The sequence below is a fragment of the Rhipicephalus sanguineus genome, chromosome 9 (genome assembly GCF_013339695.2).
Source record: "Rhipicephalus sanguineus isolate Rsan-2018 chromosome 9, BIME_Rsan_1.4, whole genome shotgun sequence".
Classification (NCBI taxonomy): Eukaryota; Metazoa; Arthropoda; class Arachnida; order Ixodida; family Ixodidae; genus Rhipicephalus; species Rhipicephalus sanguineus.
This window is the reverse complement of record NC_051184.2, coordinates 35,131,117-35,154,808: the sequence shown is the minus strand read 5'-3', so window position 1 is coordinate 35,154,808 and position 23,692 is coordinate 35,131,117. Positions and strand designations below refer to the sequence as shown.

The following is a 23,692-nucleotide window of genomic DNA, read 5'->3' as shown; positions in this document are numbered from 1 at the left end:
CGGCCTTCGCACTTTACTCGCCAGTTCCGATTTTCTCGGACAAATGTATTTCTTTTCCTTTTTTCAAAAATTAATATCATAATCTTCTTATTTTACTTGGAGCGATTAACAAGAGTTTGTGAACGATGGCATCATGATGATTGACAAGCCACTCGCATCCCGCCAATCTAGCGTTGTGCATTCGAGCCGTGAAAGACACAATTTCGGTAGCATTCAGGTATATCCCACCCCACATTCTCCGTATCCCTTCGTCCTTCTTTGTTTATTCATACGCTTACGATACAGCTTTACGCCCTTTTACGAAATGTCGTGCGAAGATGAATTTTCCGCGGTGACGATCTACGTTCGCTGAAATCCCGCGATCTTTAGTATAACGCCACCACTTTTTTTTCCCCCGTGATAACAATAATTCTCAAACGACAAAGTGTAAATTACAAGATTTATAATTCTATAACATACCTAGAATTCTGGATTTCGAAAAAAAAAAGTGTTTGGATTCGCGGCCTTCGATACGACTAGAAATGTATGCTCAGTGCAGAAGGCCGAGCTTGTCTTGCGTAAGCAAGTTCGCCGTATTTTCTTTTTTTTAATTTGTTAAAGCTGTGACGCCGTTGCGAAGCAGAGCAAGAGAAAGATCGAAGGTTCGATTTCTGGCAGCGGTGACCACATTATGCGCGGCGGAAAGCAAAAAAAAAAAGAAGAAAAAAAAAAAGAAACCATTCCTTTTATAGTGATTTATGTGAATACGTCGAGTAATCTCAGCCAGTCGAATTTTTAAACCGGGACTCATCCTGTAATCTAAGTCAACCTAAACACCGTCATTGCGTTCCACCTTTTTCTACAGAATTACGACGTTGTAGGGGGCGCAGACGGCACCCGTTTAACTATTCATAGAACCTTTAAAAAATTCTTGCGAACACGTGTTCTTTTCTTCCTTTTTTTTTAACTCTTATATCCCTGGTCACTGGCCCTCGCAACACTGCGGACATGACATTGCGTAACATTAAGACCCCCGCCCCCCTATGTAATGCCCCATGAGGGGCCCTTAAGGGTAAATAAACGATGATGATGATGATGATGATGATGATGACTTTTCTTACCCCAGTCTGATGGCAGTAAAACGACGTAGCGCTGTTTCTAACATTCTTCTGGAAGGTATACGCTAAAAAAAAAAAAAGAAAAAAAAACGCGCGCAGCGTACTGCGTGGTGGTCAGGTAGTCATTAAACGAATCGTATCGCTTTTGGCGATACGCCGGTCAACTACAACGCACCGAATATCCGCGCAAAGTGACAGTTGCTCGTCATAGTAGCAGGTTCATGAAAGTGTTCTGAACGACACTAACTTCCTGTATATGCAATTGCGAACGACCCGTACGAACGTCGGTGTCCCTTGTTAATATGCGCGCTTTGATTTCTGGCAGGAAGCTGCCCGCAAGTAATGCAATCACGACTTCTGAGGATTAAGACGAGGAAGCGTTCTGCGCATGAGCAGTCTGACCCCTACTGTGTTGTAGCGTACATCGAAACGGACGTTTGGGCCGGTTGGTAGGTGTTCACCATGATGATAAAAAAAAAGGGGGGGGGGGGCACTAACAGACTAAAGAAGAAAGAAACGACGATACAGGAATGCTCTCGCAACTGGAAGAGTGAATCTCCGCACCATTTCTTTTTAACATGCAGAAGGCTTACAAATCAAAGAAAAAGATCGCTAGAATCCCTCCGAAAGAAGGGATTAAATTTGTAACTTCCGGTGGTTCTTTTCCTTGGTGCTACCGTACTGGGTTTTAGCCGCGCAGCAAAGTTTCCGATGCCACGTATGTGATTCCCGACGTGAGACAAAATCAACTGAATGTTAAGGTTATCTGATTTCAGTTTTTCTTTTCAGCCATATTGGCCTATTTCCGTGTTCCTGGATCATTTCAATGAGTTATTTTTGTAAGCTATCTATTTCTAAACATATATTTTTAACATATAAAACAATTACATATCTAAAACACGGTAGCGTCCGTTTCATGGCCGATCCCCCGCGGTGGGTTGCGCCAGGTTACTGAGCAACGACCAACCAAGTTTATTGAAAAAACAACAGATATGTAGTTGACACATCATATATAGTTGCTATATCAAGTTGATACATCAAGATAAGTTGCTAGTGTCCACGCCACGAACGCTACACTAAACCTCTAATAAAATTTTAAGGTTAGGAGGCTCCACGCGTTGGGGCCCCTCTAAACCTATGCGTCCTATTCGCCCAACGGCTCGCGTCCCCCAACGCTCTATGCGCCCTAACTTATATATAAAACTCCGTACTGTCTATAATGGTCGCGACGTGGTCGTTAACTGAAGCCTGTCGTTTAGGACGATGACAGTCGGTTTCGACATCCGGGAACACGTTACCGCTCAGTGTGACAGGTGCTCGTTAGTATTTGGTTCCTGGCGGTATTACGAAAGACCTCATAACGACGATCACTTCCTATACGTTCAATTACGAACGGAGTGCTGGCAGCCCGCATGAACATTCATAAGCCTGGTTAGTTTGCACTCCTTCGTTTCCTGGGAATGCTGCCAGCAAGGAAAGAAAGAAAAAGGGGCAAATTCTAAAGCAGTGGTTCTCAAATGGGGGTCCGCGAAGCCACCTTTGGGGGTCCGCGAAACCCATCCTCGGAAAAAAAAAAACGCATTTTTTTTGGAGGCACACTACGTCCGGTGACAACGACCCCTTCTTTTTTTTTGTTTTTGTTGTATCCTTCGCCGCATACCGCCGCTGCATTGCGGCGGAGCTCACTTATGTTTCCCCCTTCGCCATGAGACGGCTTCAAAACTTTCGTTGCAGTTTTCAACGACATATGCACGCGAGCATACTTTTTTTCTAGGCTTGCTTACTTGAAGCGCAGACATAACTAGAAACAGGTTGAATGTGGCTGCAGGCCGCACAGCTTATCGACAAGCCGTTGAGATCGAAATGGCGCGGCACTTTAGTTTGACCATTCTTTGCCAGGCAGAAATAAAAGGCACCTATTTCGCGCTGAATGTTGGGTTATCCCCACCCTTTTCTCTCACTGCAAGGGGTCCCTCATTACTTCCCCCAGTCCATAAGGGGACCCCGAAGCATTCATAGCTGGGCACTACTGTTCTAATGAGTAAGATAGGAAAGCAAAACAAAAAAACTTTACGGTGAAGAGAACACGAGTTCTGAGGGTTGTCTTCCGGTGTACTTCTGATCACCCTTGTCTAGCAGATGCGTGTTACCTCTTAATTATTTCAGCGTTGACACAAGAAAAATTGGCTACTCGAAACGCAAATACAATTGACACTGACGTACCGTGTATTCGTAAATAAAATCGCCGAAGTTGCGTTTACGTCGAAGCCGTCCGCAATAACGGTATTAACGTAGGTTTGTAAATCTGAAACCTGTTTGTTGCTCTGATGAATAAATAATAATAATAATAATTGTTGGGGTTTTGCTATGAGGGACGCCGCAGTGGAGGGCTGCAGAAATTTCGACCACCTGGGTTTCTTTAACACGCCCTTAAATCGAAGTTCACGGGCCTCTTGCATTTAGCCTCCATCGAAATGCGGCCGCCACGGCCGGGATTCGATCCCGCGAGCTTCGATTCGATGCCGCGATGCCAGCAGTCGAGCACCAGAACTACTATAGACCACCGCGGCGGGGTCTTGTCGAACGACAACGAACCGATGGGCGCGAAGATAAGAAATGTGGACAAAGAAGGCCAGAGCGAAAGCTGCGACAAGGAGAACGATCGTCAGCCTTACTGCGCCCACTGCAGGACAAAGCCATCTCCCATGTCTCTCCAATCAACGCGTTCCTGTGCCTGCTGCGGCCACGCTATTCCCACAGACTTCTTAATCCAATCTGCCCACCTAACTTCCTGCCTGCGCCCAGCCACGGTGGTTATGGCGCTCGACTGCTGACCCGAAGGTCGCGGGACCGAATCCCGGCCGCGGCGGCTGCATTTTCCATGGAGGCGGAAATGTTTGAGGCCCATGTACTTAGATTTAGGTGCACGTTAAAGAAACCCAAGTGGTCGAAATTTCCGGAGCCCTCCACTACGGCGTCTCTCATAATCATATCGTGGTTTTGGGACGTTAAACCCCAGATATTAACTTCCTGCCTGCGCCTTGCGCGTTTGCCTTCCCTTGGAATCCAGTCTGTTACTCTTAATGACCAGCGGTTACCTTGCCTAGGCGCTGCATATCTTGCCCATGCCCATTTCGCCCATTTTTCAACCCACCAAGCGTCAAGGTAGCAATGGAATGCCTGCATCGCAGGCCTGGTCTATAGCAGCCACATGTACCCTGGTGACAAAAAGCATTCCCAGAAAATCGGTCGCATTGTAGGACAATTCACTACCCCGGACGCACTCTCCAACTGAACGGTCATCCCCGAAGGGCCCGAACCAAGCCGCAGGCGGCGCCTTCTAACAAGACCTCGCACGGGGAACCCTGAGCACGGGTCGGGGTTTCGACGTCGCAAACAAACGGAAGGCGACTTGGTGTATAGAAGCTTGGGCGTGTTGGTAAAACATCGGAAGGAACACAGCGCAATAGAAGACGGGGACAAAAAAGGAAGATGGGTGTGTGTCACCTTTCTTTGTCCGCGTCTTCTATTGCACTGTGCTCCACTGCCGCGCCGCGGATCGTCATTGTCTGCGCCTTCCGCGCGTGGGGTCGCAAAGTTCGCCCATCGGCGCTTCCATTAGCCGCCGCACATCAAAGCGTGCCCGCAGCCTATTCGGTCGCGTAAACGGGCAAGACAAGACACCAGTTTGCACAATGCAATCTCTGGCACTCTTGAGACTAGCAAGACTTTGATTTGGGCGAGTTCTTACATGCTTATAGCTGGGGAAAACAGCGCAAAAAAAAGACTAGGACGCAGGAACACAGTACACTGGACGAGCGCTGAACTTACAACTGACATCTTTATTGCACCGACCGCTCGTTTTTACTGCGCACTAAAGTGCGCACACCACTCCAATCAAACCGCCAACCAAAAGCATCAAGTAGGTAAACTAAATTGTCACTGAAAACTATCACGTGTACATGAATTAATTACACCGTGCGCACGCATCTTCCACGCTCAGGAAAAAAAAAACCAATAAAGCCAGCCCTAAACAAGGATGAACAAGCAACAGAAAAAACAACAAACAATCAACAATCCATTTTCGAGGCGCAGGCTTACTTACCGCGATTGAAATGGTGTGCGCGGTTTGGTGCGCTGTATAAAAACGAGCGGCTGGTGCAATAAAGATGTCAGTTGTAAGTTCAGCGCTCGTCTAGTGTACTGTGTTCCTGCGTCCTCGTCCTTTCTTGCGCTGTTTTCCCCAGCTAAGCTCGAGACTCTGCCGTTGAAATATGGAAAGCGTTTGTATATAGCCACGCGTGGGCACGCGCGCTCCCGTTACAGCGAGTCTAGCCCGGCCGCGCCTCGGCTCCCCCTCCAAGGACTACACCAAGGTCCCACTGTGACCCGACCCTCGAAAGACGCGCGGGCGACGCTGCTTACACGTAGAGCAAAACCAACGCCTGGCAAAACAAACGCAGCCCCAAGCTTCGCTAAATGAAAACTCAACGAGAAAAAAAAAAAAATTGGCCGCGTATCTGCGTGCTTCGCTGCAAATGTCGTCGAAAGACGATAGTCTTCTGCCGGCCGTACTACATGAGTCCTCCTCCTCTATGTTGAATCGCAGCATCTGGCTCCTAGCGCTGCATTTGCAGCGCAGCCCGAAAAACACTAGCATTTTAAGCACCGCACAAGAAACACTGGGGTTTTTAGAATTACGTATCTACGTATTTTCTAGTAAAGGAACACTCCATCTAATACTTACGTATTGATGTTGTGCCTCAGGTATGCGTAACATTTGCTTTTAGGGGCGAAGCTCCTTAAGCCGGCACCCGTTCGTCCCTCGTAGTCGTCGTGGTCGTAGTAGTGAGTAACAAGTCTTACGCTTTGACCTCCAAGGTGGTGCCGGTGGGAGATTTCTCCTGTGCGTTGTTGAACAATAAAAAATTCGCAGCGTGCGCGTTAACTAAAAGCCGAATTCTTCTGTCTCTCATTCCCCATTAGCAGCCATTGGCATGTTCCAGTAGGAAACGTTAGTAGAAGTAGAAGTGTAAGTGTTAGCTAAAAGCCGACTTCTTCTGTCTCTCATTGCCATTAGCAGCCATTGTTTACCTCCAAAGTAGTGCCTGGTGAGATTTCTTCTGTGCGTGATTAAACAATAAAAATTTTGTTCAAAACGCCGTTGATTGATGAAATAAACCAACGAAAGACGCCAGATGTTTTGTAAAAGCAGAACGAAAGAACGCCAGATGTTTTTCTTAAAGTGTAGTAGTAGTAGTTCTATGTAGCCACCTCGCCCGATCGTCAACGGGCGAGGTGGACCGGCAACGGCGCGAGGACCCTGCCGTACGAGAGTTAAATCACACTAAAAGACATACTTTGCGGGCGATACACTCTAGTGAGCTTTCAACTTTTCGTCTTAATGTACATGATAAAGAAATTATTTCTACGAAAAACGCAAGGCACACCTTGAGCAATATGTTTGGTTTTGGGACGCTAAATGGAACCATGAGGCGATGCGAAGCCGGAGCACTTGCACGATCGCGTTCCGTTGGCTTTCGTTGGGCATGCTACCGACCTCGCGTCGTGGAACGCGCGTCCTGTCTTCCCTCTAGCCTTGCCTTTAATTCGCACAGGGCCAGCGGGGAATGCGGTCGCTCTTGGCGCTCTTTCGCTCGGGAGCGGACTTCTTTCTTGCATTTCACCGATCACAAGTGATAATGAAGGGACCACGTAAACCAACAGTACAATAAAAGTTTGATGTTTAATATATACACGATGTTTCACACTCTTTATATTATGTACTGGGCGCATTTCACGGAAGAGTTTCACGGTTTACAGATGATTCCCTCCGTAGCTTCGCCCCACTCATCATCATTCACCCCGTGGATATGCTGTGATTTTTTGATCGACAATGTTCATAAGTATGAACGGCGATACCAGTGCAAGATGGCTGGGCGTTCAGAAAGTGGTTAAACTTTGGCCGCGTGGCTGAATCGGGTCACAGACAGACAAACAGAAAGACAGACCAAAATTTCTGCGTCTAAGTTCCCCAAGAAAGATTGTCGTCTTTATACAAATAAAAGCGCGTCCTTCTGTGGTGCCGGGCTTACAGGCCTCGTTCAAGACTTAATTAACCTTAAAGAGCCTCTAAACCACTCCGAGTTCATAGGCGAGAGAGTGGTTCCTTTCGCGCCTTCGCTACCATTCATAAAAGCGCCACCTACTCCTCGCGCCTTATTTCTTCGTAAAACACGCGGGCGATGTCAGCACATAAGCATTGCGACCATCCGGATTTCGCGTTTTTCCACTGCACGCTGTTATCAGAGCTTGCGCAGTCGAAAACGTACAAAGCGAAGTGAAATCAGTTGATCGCGCACAACAGTGAAGCGAGAGAAAGCAGAAACGGGCGTGCGACTGCAGGGCAAAGCAGGGTTGGAGACAATTCACGACTGATATGACTCGTATATGGACCAATTGAGAGCCTGTTTTCTCATGACGTCACGTAAACAGACTGCTGGCGTCACGAATTGTGCCGGAAAGGCTGGGATCGCCAGGAGAGAGTAACACGCTCGTTTTTATTTATTAATTTTTTTGTTTAGGGGTCCTTCAAAGCAAGGCTTTTATTGCCTACCCCTCCGAGGCCGTATCGCAGATCTTGTAACCATAGAAACTGAGCCGATCCTGTATAGTCTATTTATTCAAAGGTGCTGATTTCGGTGGACCGATCCTTACATGAGTATACGTCGGTCCTCCTAAAGGTACTAATCTGATTTAGTCCTTAAGGACAGCAGACCTGCACGAGTGGCTGTAACGTCAACTGGTGTTCGTTTACGATGGGCGAGTGACATTGAGTGACAGTCGAAGGAACTAGTGACCGACTATGATGATGTGTGTACGCTCGCTGTTCCTCCTTCTTTCCCCTTTTACTCTATCGAAAACTCTTCCCCACCTGTTCCCTAGCGTAGACACAATTACAAACACGTTCATATTACTCAAATCTACAACACAAGAAATGGCATAAGATTCAATACATGAATACTATATGTAAAGCACGCAAGGTAGATGATTGCGCATTAGAACATTTGCTCTGAGAGCGTGGGTCGCTTGGCCCTGGCATTACTCGTGACAGCTTCTCAAGCACGATGAGGTCGCGAGACCACAAGTCTTGCAAGTCATACCTGTCCAATACGCCCATGATAGGGCCAGTAGGCTTGACCTCCAGGTTCCAACGTGGGAGCAGTTAGACGGGCCCTCTAGCCCTGTCTGACGAGACGCCAACTTCGGGAAGCCTTCGAAATTCATAAAATAGACCAAGAATGCGTCAGTTCTCCCTGTATTGCTCGTTCACGGAAAGAAATCTGCTTCTTAAGGTGCTGAGTTCGAGTGTGCTGGTGACGAGTCTGGTTGTAGAGGCATTTCGCTTTGCTGCTTCTGTGACGTCACACATGTTTTCCTATTTATTGCTTGTCGAGCGATAACAAATTAAGTTGTTAATCAGTGCTGTGTATGTGTGCTTTCTTCTCGTTGTCCCGTCTTGGCGCGCTGTCTTTGACGCTCAGTATGTACGAACTGGCCTGCACACAATCAGTGTCGCATCCAATAAAGTTTATTTCTCTTCCTGTAGCACACCGTATCTTAACACTCTCTTCCATCTCTCCCTCTCTCTCACTCTATGTCTTAGTGTATCTCATCTCTCTATCTAGTAGACAATGGATGCAGTACATTCGAAGGCGTGGTTTAGGGGTACTTCGGGATGCTGTGAGACTACAATCACTCGGGTGTAACAAGCAGACACGTTGCTTCTGTACCTCTTTCTTCTGGTTTGGTGTCGATTGTATCCCCGCGTAAACGTAGCGGGGTCTTTCCCGCACAGCTCAAGCGTGCAGGGAGAAAGCAAACGCGCAGCGGCGCTGGTTTACGCGCATAACAGAGCGGTGCCAAGGCGTATTTAACAACGTATTCATTGGGAATTGCAGATGATCATATCTTTGCGATAGGCGCAGACGCGTTGAAGTCAGCGTTACGTTTCGGGTTTTTTTTTCAGTACATGCACGGTCCTTCGCCGAATACTACAATGCGCGAGATTCGCATGACTTATCTTCGAAAAAGTTTGTACTGTGTACAATTTGACGCAACACGAAATGTGACTTAACGCGCATCGCGTGTATTAAATTGTGCTGCATACGATTGAACGGAAGAAGGGGAATATAAGGGCTCGTTTTCTTTGTCACAGTTTGTTACAGTCACGTTTGTCACAGTCAACGCGTCGTCATTGATGAAATGTTTCCTTAGTGTACCTAGTAGAACGACGACTAGGCGACACTCCGTCAGCGCTGTGAGAACGCGCTGCTGGCTTGCACGAAGGAGATTCTTCAGGAAGCCAAAAGCGTTGTGGAAAACGCACCGAGCGTCTGAGCGCGCTTGCTTGCACGCGGTGCAATCTTCAAGGCTTTCTCATATGCCTGATGAGGCATGCACGAGTGGCGTAGAAGTTAGAATACCGGGATACGGTGATAAGAGTCTCCAAGTTCAAATTTAGCCGTCGGAACATATTTAACATCTCTATCGTTATCCGGCGTGCAAACGCGCAATGCTGACGTCATTGGCATTCATACGCACTTAAACATCATCTGGTACCTGTATACGTTAGATATCCAGTCGGTTCAAATGTCGGGAGGGGGGGGGGGGGTAGCTAAATAAATGGTGTGCGAATTTAAAGCGTCGAAACTTTCACTACAGTGTTTTAGCGGTACATTATGGTGCGCATAATTTGCATAAGAAAGCTGTCGCCACGCAGGAAGCCCCAAACGAAAACATTGCCGAAGGCCGTGTCACGGCTTTCTGTCGCGTTGGACCAATGTTTGCCCCCAGGGCACTCAAGTGCTGTGGAATGCAAATTCAATTTGCACGTACACCTTTCTTCCCCAGTTTCCGAAATAGGGCTTATTAAGTCACGACCCCCGAGAGCGCGCACTCTGGTCCGAATAAACAGAAGAGGAGCGCACAAGAAAAGCCCGTTTTTTAAGATGTTCGCTCTCTTTCTCTTTCCTCCTTATATATATATATATATATATATATATATATATATATATATATATATATGGCTATTTCGTCGGCGTGCACCTACTCTACATATTGCCCCGCACGTCGTCAATAGGAGAAAAAAAAAACAAAGAAATAAAAATGAAAAGACGAAAGCTGCGGCTAGCATACGGACGAATTCACACGCCTCGTCTATTATTTCTTTTCTTTTTTTTCGTTTCTTACCCGAACTGTTTAGCTAGTACCGTAAGAATGCGCGTACAACAAGAAGCTGGAATGTAATACGATGCCAGAGAGGGGTAACGGGGTGTGCGAAAAAAAAAGCGTCTTCTAATCTTCTCCGCATGCGTTACGGGTAAAAACCGCTTAGTTTCTAGCGGTGTCATACGGTAAAGAAGAACGTCATCATTACAGAAAAGTTCACGTGGGTTGCCGGCACGTAGTGATAGCTGCGAGTGCGCTGCTTCTTGCGTAAATTCGAAAAGTGGCTCGATGTGCTTTGAAGGAGAGTGCATGGGGTGCCGATGGGGTAGCAGTATATGTAAAATAAATAAATAAATAAATAAATAAATAAATAAATAAATAAATAAATAAATAAATAAATAAATATAAAGATGTTTTGGAAAAACGAACAAGCTAAGTGTTTGTGCGTTTCAACCTGTTTTTATCACGCCTGCTTGTGTATACTTGCCGCGTACCGTACCTGTCTTGGTCGCTCATTTGTTTGTTTAAAGCCGGATTATATTTGCTATGCGCTGTTTGCCTTATAGATAAGGAGTAGCGGACAGAACATACAAAGCCAACCTTTCATGCATACGCATTCAGATAACAAGCAAGCAACCCGGCGAACGAGCAAGCAAGCGAGCAAGCTAGTTGTCTATGCGCGACAACATCGAGTTCATGGACGGTGAACTCGCTGAAGTTCACCAGCCTGTGTTGACTTTCTTTCTTTATGTGTGTGTGCGCGCGCGCGTGTACGGTTTATGAACCATTCGAGTTTCGGGTTTTCTTATTAAGGCGAAATCCTTAAGTGTCTCGTTGAGCGGTTCCTTGAGCGAAAACACGGCAGGCGAATGAAGTGGCACAAAAAGCCACGTGACCTACGTTACTGATGACGTCATGCTGCGACGTCCCCGTGTGACGTCATAACGACGTCTCAGAACTCGTGCATCTCAACAAGCGCAAAGGAACAATCGCACATGTAAACAGGATGGACGTTAGATAACAGATAGTCGTGATGTCATAATGATGTCATCGTTATGTGTCCCACACACTGCAGCTCTTTGTGTCTCGCATGATTTTATAACTTAATGCATTACCAAGTGTGCAGCATGGCTTTCGCCGGTGTTACGGAGTATACAGGGTGTTTCAAGAAATGTGTCCAACCTTCTAAAAAAATCGGGAAAAAGCGATATTTGATTGCTGCCTTCAGAATTGTTTTTTCTGTAGTGGCATGGATTTTGAGGTGTTTAAATAAATTATTTGGGGCTGTAATTAAAAAAGTTAAATTAACTTTTTAATTAGTTGAGGTAGGTGGTTGTGTCAAATTGGGGAATTGAAGTTCTTCGTGCCAGAAACCCATCCCAACATTGAGATTTCGAAAAAGGGGCCTCTAGTAATAATTACGAAGTAATGAAATTCAACCGAATCCGATGGCTTTCGCTGTTGAAAGCCTTTGCATTTTGTTGAACTTCATTACGCCACAACAATTACTAGAGGACGCTTTTTCGAAATCTCAAAGCTCGGATGGGTTCCTGGCATGAAGAACTTCAATTCTCCCATTTGACACAATCACCTAACTCCGCTAATTAAAAAGTTAATTAATGTAACTTTCTTAATTACTATCCTAAATGATGCCCTTAACCACCTTAAGATTCCTGCCGCTACAGAAAAAGCAATTCTGAAAGCCCCGAGCAAATATCGCATTTTCCTGATTTTTTGAGAAGATTGGACACATTTCTTGAAACACCCTGTATAAAGGCGTTTATTGGTGGGCACTCGGCGATGATGCCGTCGGTGCAGGAGGAGGTGTTTGCTGGGCGGCGTCTTGAGACATGGTAGTTGGCACGGCACGAGATCGAAGTTCCAGAGACATCGAATGCGGACCGAAGTTGCTTTAAGGGCCCGGCACCTCCACCAAATTGTAAAGGCGTTTATTCGTGGGCACTCGGCGACGATGCACAACAGCGACAGTCAAGGCGGGGCATGGACTCTCAGCTCGAGCTGCGTTCTCTCCGAAGAGGGCGACCCACTAGAAGGCGCTGGAGAGGACGACCCACTGTAGAGTTTAAAGGCTTCGCTACTATAGTATAACACGCTGCCGAAATTTATGAATGGGCTACGCCGTAGGACTTATCCTATTAAATGCGTCCGTGGTTGCGCTCGAATATACCTGAACACCAGAGGCTAATTTGACGTGACGAAATCCGAAGCAAGATGTGGTATAGTAATGTGCGGTGTTTTACGATATACTGAGAGCCTATATGCGAAAATGCGCCGAGTTTTGAAGAACCTCATCACGTCGTGCTATACGGGAGTCATAAAGGGCACCGCCATTAGCAAAGGGAACGCACAAGACCTCGGCACCCCCCTTTCCTCCCCCAGCCCTGCTTCCCTCCTCCTCTCTTTCTTTCTCGCTCCCTCTCTCTCGAAAATAATTGAGCTCTGAGCGTTCAAAGAAAGAAAGGTAATAAACAAACCCTCATGTTGACCCAGGGAACATTCGTCTTTGTTTAAGGTTCAATTATAGAGTAAGAAAAAAGCGGTAAAGAAGTAAGAAGGTTACGGAATGGTGTGGGTAGTATAGGCGACGTATATAGGCAGGCACGCATTTCGTCGAATTATCGGCCGTTTTCGAATCGCGGCGAAGGGGAAAGGGTGGCACTATTAATTGGTACTACCGTAGAAACCTTCATACAACACACCGCACACATTAACGTGGCGAGTAAAACTTATTCTACTCGCGTTATCCATCCGTCCGTCCAATCTAATTTAATTAGTATAAGTAAATGCTTACAAAATGCTGTGCCCGCGCATAATACAAGTAACTTAGAAGTGAGGAAATATGGAAGGAGAGAAAGAGAGAGCTGCGCAATATATGTAAGGTTATACGGTAATCAAGGATAACTGCAGATGAATGGGCGAATGAGCCTGATGTGCCTACCGACAGGCCTATCGATCGTGACTTCGTCGAACGTCAAGCGTGTCCCACAGGCGGTTAGCAGAGATGAAATAAAACTGAACACGCTATAGCTAAAAAAAATCATTTAGTTAGTCTTTCACCGCACAGCTGCACAATCGAGAGCAGAGATGACGCTCTGCGAATCTTGGAACAGAAACACGCCGCGTGGGACAAAATAAAATATGATTGGAGAAAGTCCCTACTGCAGAATTTTCAGAAAGTGTTCAAGCAATATTTGGTATTGCTTGCGCAATCACTGAAACTGTAGTGACACCCTTTACTTCTGCGCCGACTGAGTGGTATGGTTACTTCTTGCAGCAAAACTCTGCTGGACTACTCTTTTACTGTGTGTTGTATAACTAATTGTGACGACTCTAATGTCCTGCTCTATTTTTGTGTTGGCTCCTGCGAAAACTGTAGATGTGGTATACGCTTTTCTAAGTATAATTTGTGGGTTTTTACGTGCCACAACGACGATGCGATCACGAGACCGTAGTGGCGGGCTCCGGAAATTTCGAACACCTGATGTTCTTTAACGTGCACTGACATCGCACAGTACACGAGCCTGTAGCATTTCTCCTCCATCGAAATGCGACCGGCGCTGCCGGTATCGAACCTTCAGGTCAGCAGCCGAGCACCGTAACAACTGTGCCACCACGGCGGACGTAAAAGAGAGATAGAGAAAGAAAGAAAAACATTGGCGCACACAATCCACCATACATATGCACAGTGCAGCGCCTCAACAGGCGATCACTTAAGTCAGTCCCTTTAATAATCCCAGAAGGGCTCGTCTGGCTGTATGGGCTGATGAGATGTGAGGCCTGGCTCCCAAGATCTGCTCTTCAGTAAAAGCCGAATCATCAAGTCAGCTCAAGGTACACTGGAGAGCCTTCGCGTGCGCAGCTGTCTTTTACGGAAGGCACGTAACTGCGATAATATAGAACAGTACATTTTTAGATGCGAAGCATCTAATGGCGGAGTTCAATCCAGTGGCGGTGGTGTGCGGCGTGACCACCCTTACTGCGCATGCGCAAGCCCTCTCCACACACCTCCTTTCTACCTCTATCTCCCCCTCTCCACTACCCCTCCCCTTCTCCCCTCTCCCCTCTCGCGCGTCTCAATCTCTCCTGCGCAACGCCGCGATGCGCGCCAGCGCATGCGCGTCCCGTCCCCCTGTCTCTCCTCTCCTACGCTCCCCCCATCTCGCGCGCCTGTCGACTGCGTTCCCCGCTCACCCTGTGAGAATTAACGGCCAGGCTAGAGGGAAGACACGACGCGCGTAGCGTTCCTCTTCGCGTTCCACGACGCGAGGTCGGTAGCATGCCCAACGAACGCCAACGGAACGCGATCGTGCAAGTGCTCTGGCTTCGCATCGCCTCATGGTCCCCTTTAGCGGGAGATGATGTAATTTTTTATGGAAGGCACGTAACTGCGGTAATATAGAACACTGTATTTTTTTCAGGACTTCAGGATATAATCACCTGCACACTAACAATAATAATTGACCCCAAAGCATGGCACCTACTCTGCGAATATTACCCTCCAGGGAGTTTCCGCCAATTTTTTTTAAAGATGAGAGCCTAATCGAAAGCGACAAATGGCCGTCGGCGTCGACACGAATGATGCAAAAAATAATCGGCACGCGATGACGTCACTACGTAACGCCAAAATTTATAACGCCATTATGACGTCACTGTGACGCCACATAACGTGACTTCTTTAAATAAGATAGTCGCTTGGAGAAAGAGAGGCCGATCACGGAGGCAGTGCAAAACCAGGTAAGGAGCACAAAGCCTGCAATGCCTCCGATCTTGGAGGCCGTGCAAAAGCACGTTAGGTGCGGAAAGCTTTCGGAAGGAGGCGGGGGAGGATCAATAAATCGATTGAGAATAAAAAGAAAGACGGCTTTCGCCTTCGAGTAGTCTTCGGCGAAACGCATAAGGGACCCTGTGAATTTTTTTTTATTGATTTCGCTGTCTTCGTGACGCCGATGTTTTTCTTTTTTTTTTTTTGCGTCGCGCATTGACGGGCACATCGAAGGAATGCAAAACAGTTGCGAAACGTAAACACATTTTTTTGCGCAACCGCGCCCCACTCCCACCGCGTGTCACTAATGCCGTAACTCGGTCCGCATACGCTAAACGTATGAGTGAGAAACGAAGAATGCCGAGTCCACGCTCTCAGACACATCCGGTGGCTCGTCCGGCCCGCGCAGCTGATCCGCGTTCGGGAAAGCTGAGACGGCTGTGGCTTTAGCTGCGAAATCCGCGGTGCGGATGTCGCGCACGCTCAGATAAACAAAGCGTGCTCAGCAAGAAATATGTAGACGGACCACAAGCAACTAACAGGCCCCTCCATATATAGCGGGACAAAATTGTTTTCGTCGCCAGTTGGTAAACATTTCACCCGATCCCCGCGAGTTATTGCACATTTGAGTTGACGCTGCAGCGCGAACACTTGCGTGCTTGCGGTCTTTGGCGATCCCCGTCGAAACTGTTTTGGAGTTAGTTGCCTTTGGGCGTTCTTTGCTCGGACGAGCTGTTTCTTGACCCTCCTTCACTTACCTGCCGTTGAAAAAACAAGTTCTTGGAAACGTACGGTGTTCACGGATTGAGAACGCGTCAATTTTGTGTACATATTTTCGTTCCCAACGTCTTCAGAGTTTACCCGTTACGGTGGTATAGTGGTTATGGCGCTCGACTGCGAACCCGAAAGTCGCGGGATCGAATCCCGGTCGTGGCGGCCGGATTTCGGTGGAAGCAAGATGCTAGAGGCCCGTGTACTTATATTTAGGCGCACGTTAAAGAACCCCAGGTGGTCGAAATTTCCGGAGCCCTCCACTATATACGGCGTAGCTCATAATCGTGATTTTGGCACGTAAAACCCCAGGAATAGTTATTGACGTCTTCAGTTCGTGTCACGTCGGCATAATATTGGCTCTATACTTCTGCACCAGAACCAGCGTCAATTTTAAAGGCGCATTCACACCTGCGGCGAGCACAGCTCGCGCAACAATTTAGACGCAAAGCGACTGGGGCAGGGTCAGTACATCGACTGAAAAGAAAAAGTAGAAGATGGCTTTCGCCTTCAAGTTGTGTTAGGCGAATGCATAGGAACTCTTATGATTTTTTTTTTGTTCGGTTGATCCAGATGTATAATGGGCATTCCACTTAAAATCGAGAGAAACGAAAGAAAAGGTTAATAAAGACTTAGTCGCTCTGGCGAGGTCAAAGACTGCGCCGTAACATACATCGCGACAGCAGCGGTGCAAACTTGCGCTGTTTGAATTGGGCCTGCAGACACGGGCTCGCATTGTTTCAAGACCTTCACTTTTTTTCGGACATTTCCTTAATTTTTTTTATTCGTCCCTTTTGTGACAGCGCTAGAGAGCTCGCCAAGGCCTGCACTGTCGTCGTTGAAGCCGCCTGACGAGAGGGATTAAGCCGAGCTCAGTCTCGGCACGCGTTTACTGTGCAGAGATTCTGTATCCCTTGGTTGTTTCTCTTCGCGTCTCGTCCATCCTTTGTCAGCACGGCCGTTAAGTAGACGGGCAATCACCGCGGACCAGCGCGCCACTCGCTGCAGAGCCCATGGTTCGACGATGACGCTGTCTCCTGTATCGAACGTATACGTTTTCGTTATTCGAAGAAGGTCGTGTGCTTCGAGCAGCTTCTGACGCCATTGTATGAGGAGGGAGACTGCGCAAGCCGAGCAATGCGTGCGAGCAAGTGCTCCGCCCGGACGTCGCGTTGCTCAATGGCAGCTTGGGCTTGTCGTTTATCCATAGTTGATTGAGAAACAGCCCGTAGGACAAGGGTAAACAGAGGCTACAAACACAACGCTCACTTACTACAGGCTTTATCACAGACTATCAAATGAGTGTAACAAAAAATTAGGCTAATGAAAGCAAAGCTGACATTCGTTATTGTCTTTAAATGGCCTCTAAACCACCTCCAATACTTTTTTAGCATTTTAAGTTTTTACAGCGAAAGCTGTTATGAGATCATTTCACCGGCCGTTTTTGGCGCCGTAGTTGTCCGCCGCCGCCGCCGCCGCCGCCGCCGGTGTCCGTAACCAGTATCGCTCGAAATAAGTAAAAAAACGAAATAAGAAAAAAAATTCCAGGATGGAACGAGGTTCGAACCTGGGCCCTCTGCGTGGGAGCCCAGTATTCAACCTCTGAGCCATTTTTTTTTTGCTTTATTGCCTGCTTCCAGACATAAACCACATCACAAACACATAGAATAAATAACATCAAATGTTGTCCGTCCTTCTGGACAGACCTCAATTTTAAAATTCCTTGAGCACTGTCAAGGGTTCCACTCTCGATAACCACTCAGGTACAATCTCCTGCGTTTTCTGCAATTCAACAAATTTCGACATACACTCTCGAAAGTACATTCTTGCGGGCCTTGCATCTGGATCGCGGTGAAATCCTGCCATACGAGCCCGCCATAGACAGTGGAGGCCGGTTAACATTATTAAGTCTAACGGCAATCCATTCTCATTATCTATTGGGAGAAACCTGATACCGTATTGATCTAACGGGAATTCCTTCTTGATTGTCCTCTGTAGTACATCCCAAAAGTACACGCCCTCCCAGCAATGTAAGATATACAGAAATTTCATCGTGTCTTCAACCTCTGAGCCATGCCGCTGCTTGAAACTGCTTTGCAAAAAGGTCCTATACAGGCTTCATGTCGGGAAGGAACCACATTAGCAAATGCACTATAGCGAGGTAGAAGAGTAAAATAAGCACCAAGCGTCGCACAACGTGAATTCTGTAACCAGCCGTCACACAATGCGAATTGCGCAACGAGTAGGTTGTTGAATGCTTCCAACCCATTACAAAGGGCTCTGCCATAATTCTTCGTCGTCATCAGGCACAGCATCAATAAAGTGCGCATAATGCCTTACATGCGTTTAGCAGGTACCAACGCTCTCCGTAGAATGACGAAAAATGGCACAGTGCCTGCTGCCTTACTTCTCAAAAATCACAATGATTTATAACGCAGTGGGTTCCTCGCAAGTGCGCTTGTATTGGTTGCCAAGGAAGCCCATAAGCGCATGATCCATTTCGTCGGGGTCTCAGTAAAGTTCTTCACCCCCCCCCCCCCGTCAACGTATGTTATACAGCATGACGGGAGAGGGAAATAGCGACTGGGCGTCACCCAATGCAAATTACATAACCGGTGGGCCGTTTAAAGCCTCCAACCCATTACAAAGACCTGAGTACATACATTCTAAAAAGGCAGGGCGTGTAAACACGGACACAAGAAAGAATAATAATAATATCTGGGGTTTAACGTCCCAAAACCACGATATGGTTATGAGAGACGCCGTAGTGGAGGGCTCCGGAAATTTCGACCACCTGGGGTTCTTTAACGTGCACCTAAATCTAAGCACACGGGCCTCAAACATTTTCGCCTCCATCGAAAATGCAGCCGCCGCGGCCGGGATTTGATCCCGCGACCTTCGGGTCAGCAGTCGAGCGCCATAACCACTAGACCACCGTGGCGGGGCACAAGAAAGAAGTCAGGACACCACAAACGCCGTTTGTGGTGTCCTGACTTCTGACTTCTTTCTTGTGTCCGTGTTTGCACGCCCTGTCTGTTTAGAATGAATACTTACCAACTAGCTCAGCTCTCTGTTATTCTGAGTACATAATTCTTCATCGTCATTAGTCGTCGCGTCAACAAAGTTCACATAATGCCTTACAAACGTGTAGCTGGTGCCTCGCTTCTCCGCAGAATGACAAATAATGGCTTAGAAGGTGCTTCCCAACTTCACAAAAATTGTGATTTATGGCGTAGTGGGTACCTTTCTAGTGTACTTGTATTGTAGCCCCAAGAGAGCTTACAACGGACTCTAGAAACGCCGCTCTTCCAGCTTTCGCTGTGACTGTGCTGCGGTTTCAGCGCAGGCCTGGCGTTTTTTGTTTTTTGTCGCGTGATGTCGTCACAAACTCTTCTTCTTTTTCATTCTTTTACATCCCTTTCCCCTTCCCACGTGCAGGGTAGCAAACCGGAGACTTCATTTGCTTAACCTCCGTCTTTCCTCCCTCTCTCTCAAGTAGACGCGCGCATCGAGTTCAGAATGTCGTCACGATCAACAACGCCAAACGGGGCAGTGCTACGAGCCGCGAGCTCACCACAAATTCCAAGAAAGAATCCCTTATCCTCTTAGGATCTTTCGTTAATCCCCAGCGTTCGCTGTGACGTCAACGTTCGCGTCTGCTCATGTCATCCACAAAAAGAACCCGTTTGTGTGCTCCTGGCCGAGAAGCACTCGGCCACGAGCAGGGACGAGCCGATGAACGCGAAGGAAAGAGCGGAACGAGCGACAGCCTTTTTTGGATCATCAGACGCGTCTAACTCCGCTATTATGGCACCGTTTTGAAACATTGTCACTGCTATGTGTCCATTTTACACTAGCGGACAACTGCAACACTACCACTAAATTTCGACCTCCGTGCAGTGTTGCCAACTGTGGGGTAATTAGCCTACTTGTAGTGTACTTCAGGATATTTCGGGCAGCGTGGGGTAGTAGGGCGGTAATACGATTTTCTTATTAGGTGCAGGGTAATTGCACTTTCCGCTCGCCATCGAACAGCGGAAAATGCAGACGAGCGACGAGACGTCACCGAGGGTGACATTCCCAAGGTATCCGAGATTTAAATATTTATTTGAAAATTAATGGAACCGTTTCAATTATTATGTCACCAGCATAGGGAAGAGACGAAATATAATACGTCACACATCCTTGCGCTAGCACGGTTTTTTCCCATGGGTGGTTCTTTTCCCTTTCCGTCGTCTCCCATTCTTTCCCCATTCCCATTCCCATTCTTTCCGTCGTCTCCCATTCGTTGCGTGGAGGGACTTCGTTTCATTTTGCGACGGCGTTCGGTTCCACTTATTAAGGCGAAAGCCTCATCAAACACGAAAAGTTACCGTTGGCGTCAACACGACTGACGCAAAAAAAAAGAAATCATTTGATGACGTCATCGCATGATGATGATGATGCTAAGCTTGAACAGCGCGACTGAACGCGGACAGAGTAGAACACGCACACGCACGCACGCACGCACGCACACACACACACACACACACACACGCACACACACACACACACGCACGCACGCACGCACGCACACACGCACAACTTAGCATGGTAAACCAACTCGCCCGCCAACGCACTTTGTCCAATGATGATGATGCTCGGTACGTCTCACATAACGTAACGTCAAATGATCGCTTCATCAGATGAAATCGTCGCTTGGTCATAGGTGGGCCGATCCCGGAGGCAAGTGAGGTGTAGAAGGCCTGCAAAGCCTCCCATCCCGGAGGCAATGCAAAACCACGCTAGGTGCAGAAGGCTTTTGAGTGTGGCGGAATCAATACAATCGACTGAAAAGAAAAAAAGAAGATGGCTTTCGCCTTGAAGAAGTTATATTCGGCGAATGCAGAAGCGACCACGTGAGTTTTTTCGATGACGTGGATGGATGGATGGATGGATGGATGGATGCTATGAGCATCCATTTGATAATGGTGCGATGAGCTGCGTGCCACCAAATTCAAAAATTTATTATTGTTGTCGTTGTTGTTGTTGTCATTACTCCATTTCGGCCTAATTATGTCTACCTGAATTAAGGTACTCTTCCTATTAAAAAAAAACAGCATCTCTGCGCTTTACCACAGATTAATCTTAGTTTTCCTGCTATTTTTCTTTCCTTTCTGCCTACTTTTCGCCGCAAGTCCTCCAGTCGTCATGTACTTCATTTTATCGCCGACCAGGTTACCTTTCCAATGTTGTCCGTAAAACCCAAGGCTTCACGTAAGCTCGGGCCCTAATATACACCTGGGTGTACATCTTGCCGTTAAATTAAAACACGCTCCATCGCTTCCTTAGCTTCCCCACACGTGTTCATTTTCTCTTCTTTACTGAATCTCGCTTTATACTCTCCTTGCTGTCCATCGCTAAGTGCGAGTGCGGTGCCTCCTTTTAGCGAACTCTGATGTTCGCGAAGGCGCACGGTAAGGCAACGGCCCGTCTGGCCGATGTATTCCTTTCCACATTCGCAAAGGTTGGCTGTTAAAAAAAGCACAGAAGAGAAGATGTCTGTGACACAAAACATTGCAGATTTGTCCATTGCAAAAAAGATGTCGTGTTCGGTATTAATGGGGGAACCCTGCGCACGCCTAAGCTTCCGTCCAACAGAGTTGTCCATCGGTCTTTCAGGGCTTAAACACTAAAGATGAGTAGTCGATTGCGATAGCTAGCTGTTCTGGAAAGGGCGCTGCGACAGTCTTGCGCAACAAGCGCTGACGTATGTCTATTCACGCTCGCGGGATTTTGCTGCGCAACGACGCTACGTCGCATTCGCTGTAACAATGTTCGTCGCAAGCGTGACGCCAAAGGTGACGATGCGAAGCCGCATTATAAGGTCTCGCTTTCGCATTGTATCAGCTGTTGCGAATGGTCGCGACGACAGGCATTTTTATTTTTTACTGCCTACAAGTGACGTCACGAAGCCCGTCAGGGGCGAGTGCGCGTCACGCGATGCGGCGATCGTTACGACAGCCTCGCATGTACAATAACGCGTCCATTAGAACTACAGTGACTATGCTGGGAACACAGACAAAGGAATGCATTACGTTGCGTTAGACTTCCAAATGGAGGAGCATTCAAATCAAAGATTTTGCCTCTGTAGGCTTCCCGTATGGACGTCGTAGTGGGCGAGGAATTAATGTCAAAGAGAGTGACTGGTCGAATAACTCATTAATTGACTGATTGACTGATCGATCAATTGAGTTATTTCATTGAAACGAACACGTGGGATATCAAATAAACGTCATATAACGGAGGGACTGGGACAGGAGCCTATATAGGCGATTTTGCCTATAAAGCCGCCCGGATGCACATCGTAGCGGGCCAGGAATCAATGTCAGAGTCACTAGTCGATTGATCTCTTAAATGACTGACGGATAGATTAATTGAATGATTATTTTATTGAAAGCTACACGTGCGATATCAAATGTACGCCCTGTAGCGGTTGTACTAGGTCTACTTTTAGGCACCTGGTCTTCTTTAATGCGCGAGTGAATTGAAGTACTGGAGAGCTTTTTTTTTATTCTGCCGTTGGGGAAATCGAACGTGCAATTTTGTGATCATCAGAATGATGAAAACGAAAATAATGATAAGGAAATAAAAGTAGCGAGGAAGTTTGAAAGGACTTAACGACATGCGTATAGTGGTTTCGCTTACAGATTTCACTTAGAAAAACGCTCCATGTTATGACGAAGGGATATGGCACAACTCTTAGAATTTGCGAGCGAGAAACGGTACTGTGAATCCTCTGGTATAACGAACGAGCGCCCGATAAGGTTTTCCTTACAACGAACATACTCATCACATACGTCTAAACAACGAAACAATATGTTTACTAAAGTTGCGGCCGGTGGTCCGGATGCATTAGTTTTCTCGCGTTTAATTAAGAGCCCTAAGATGTTACATTCAGCGTAGCAATAGGTATTCAATAATTATAGGAGCACGTTAATGCGGAAGTTTTTGCAAGAGTGCTCAAACATCCAGTGGTCGAAGTTTCTCCGTGATGTGGGAACAGCAGTCAGTAGTAGCACGGCGAACTCTACATACGATCGGTATTACGTAGTCCAACGCCTAGTCGAGAAACCACCGAGTCCCTCAACAAGCGTCGCCACTGCCACAGCTAATTCGATTTATGCATAAAGACTGTTCTCCGAGGAAATGAGGTATCGATCGAGGATCGCCGAAATCGACAATTCGTTTAGGCCCTCACAGCAGTCGCCAAGCGGCTAGTGTTGCAGGGAATGCGTTGTAGAAGCTGTTACCTGTCTGCTTCGAACAATTTAGGACACGCAACTCATTTCGCTAGACTGATTAAAGCTCTATCACTGATCCAATCTACGTAGCTTTGTCAATGAGCGAAGTAGTTCTCTCCTCGAAGGCCGATGTCTGAGGACCGGGGCCGAGATTGGTGTCTTCGTTGCAAGCGTCGTGATTCTTGATGTACAGGAAGGCGCAGAATACGTTATCCTACATTCAGACGCATTCACAACACGGTTTTCACCGAAGATCTTGTAGTAAGGCATACAGTACACGGATGCGGGAAAGAAGTCCAGCGCTCACTGACAACGAACGAGTTCTCGCGTTTGTTGCTGCGCATTAGAAGAGAAGAAAGGACACTGCACCGAAGACGAAACAATGCCGAAACGTGTAACAAAAGACGGGCTTCAGGTTACGCGGAGGCAAGGATCTACAGAGGAGGTGATACATGTACGCATCATAGTATACAGCGTAGTCAGAGACACCACCTTGCTCCGTTACGATGACAAACACAGCGAGTAAG

At 47.2% G+C, this 23,692-nt stretch overlaps 1 protein-coding gene across 1 annotated transcript in view; it reads left to right on the top strand.

Annotated features, from left to right (window-relative positions):
- Positions 1–23,692, top strand: part of LOC119404965 (QRFP-like peptide receptor) — a 106,197-nt gene that overhangs the window by 469 nt on the left and 82,036 nt on the right. The gene's annotated exons all lie outside the window — the stretch shown is intronic.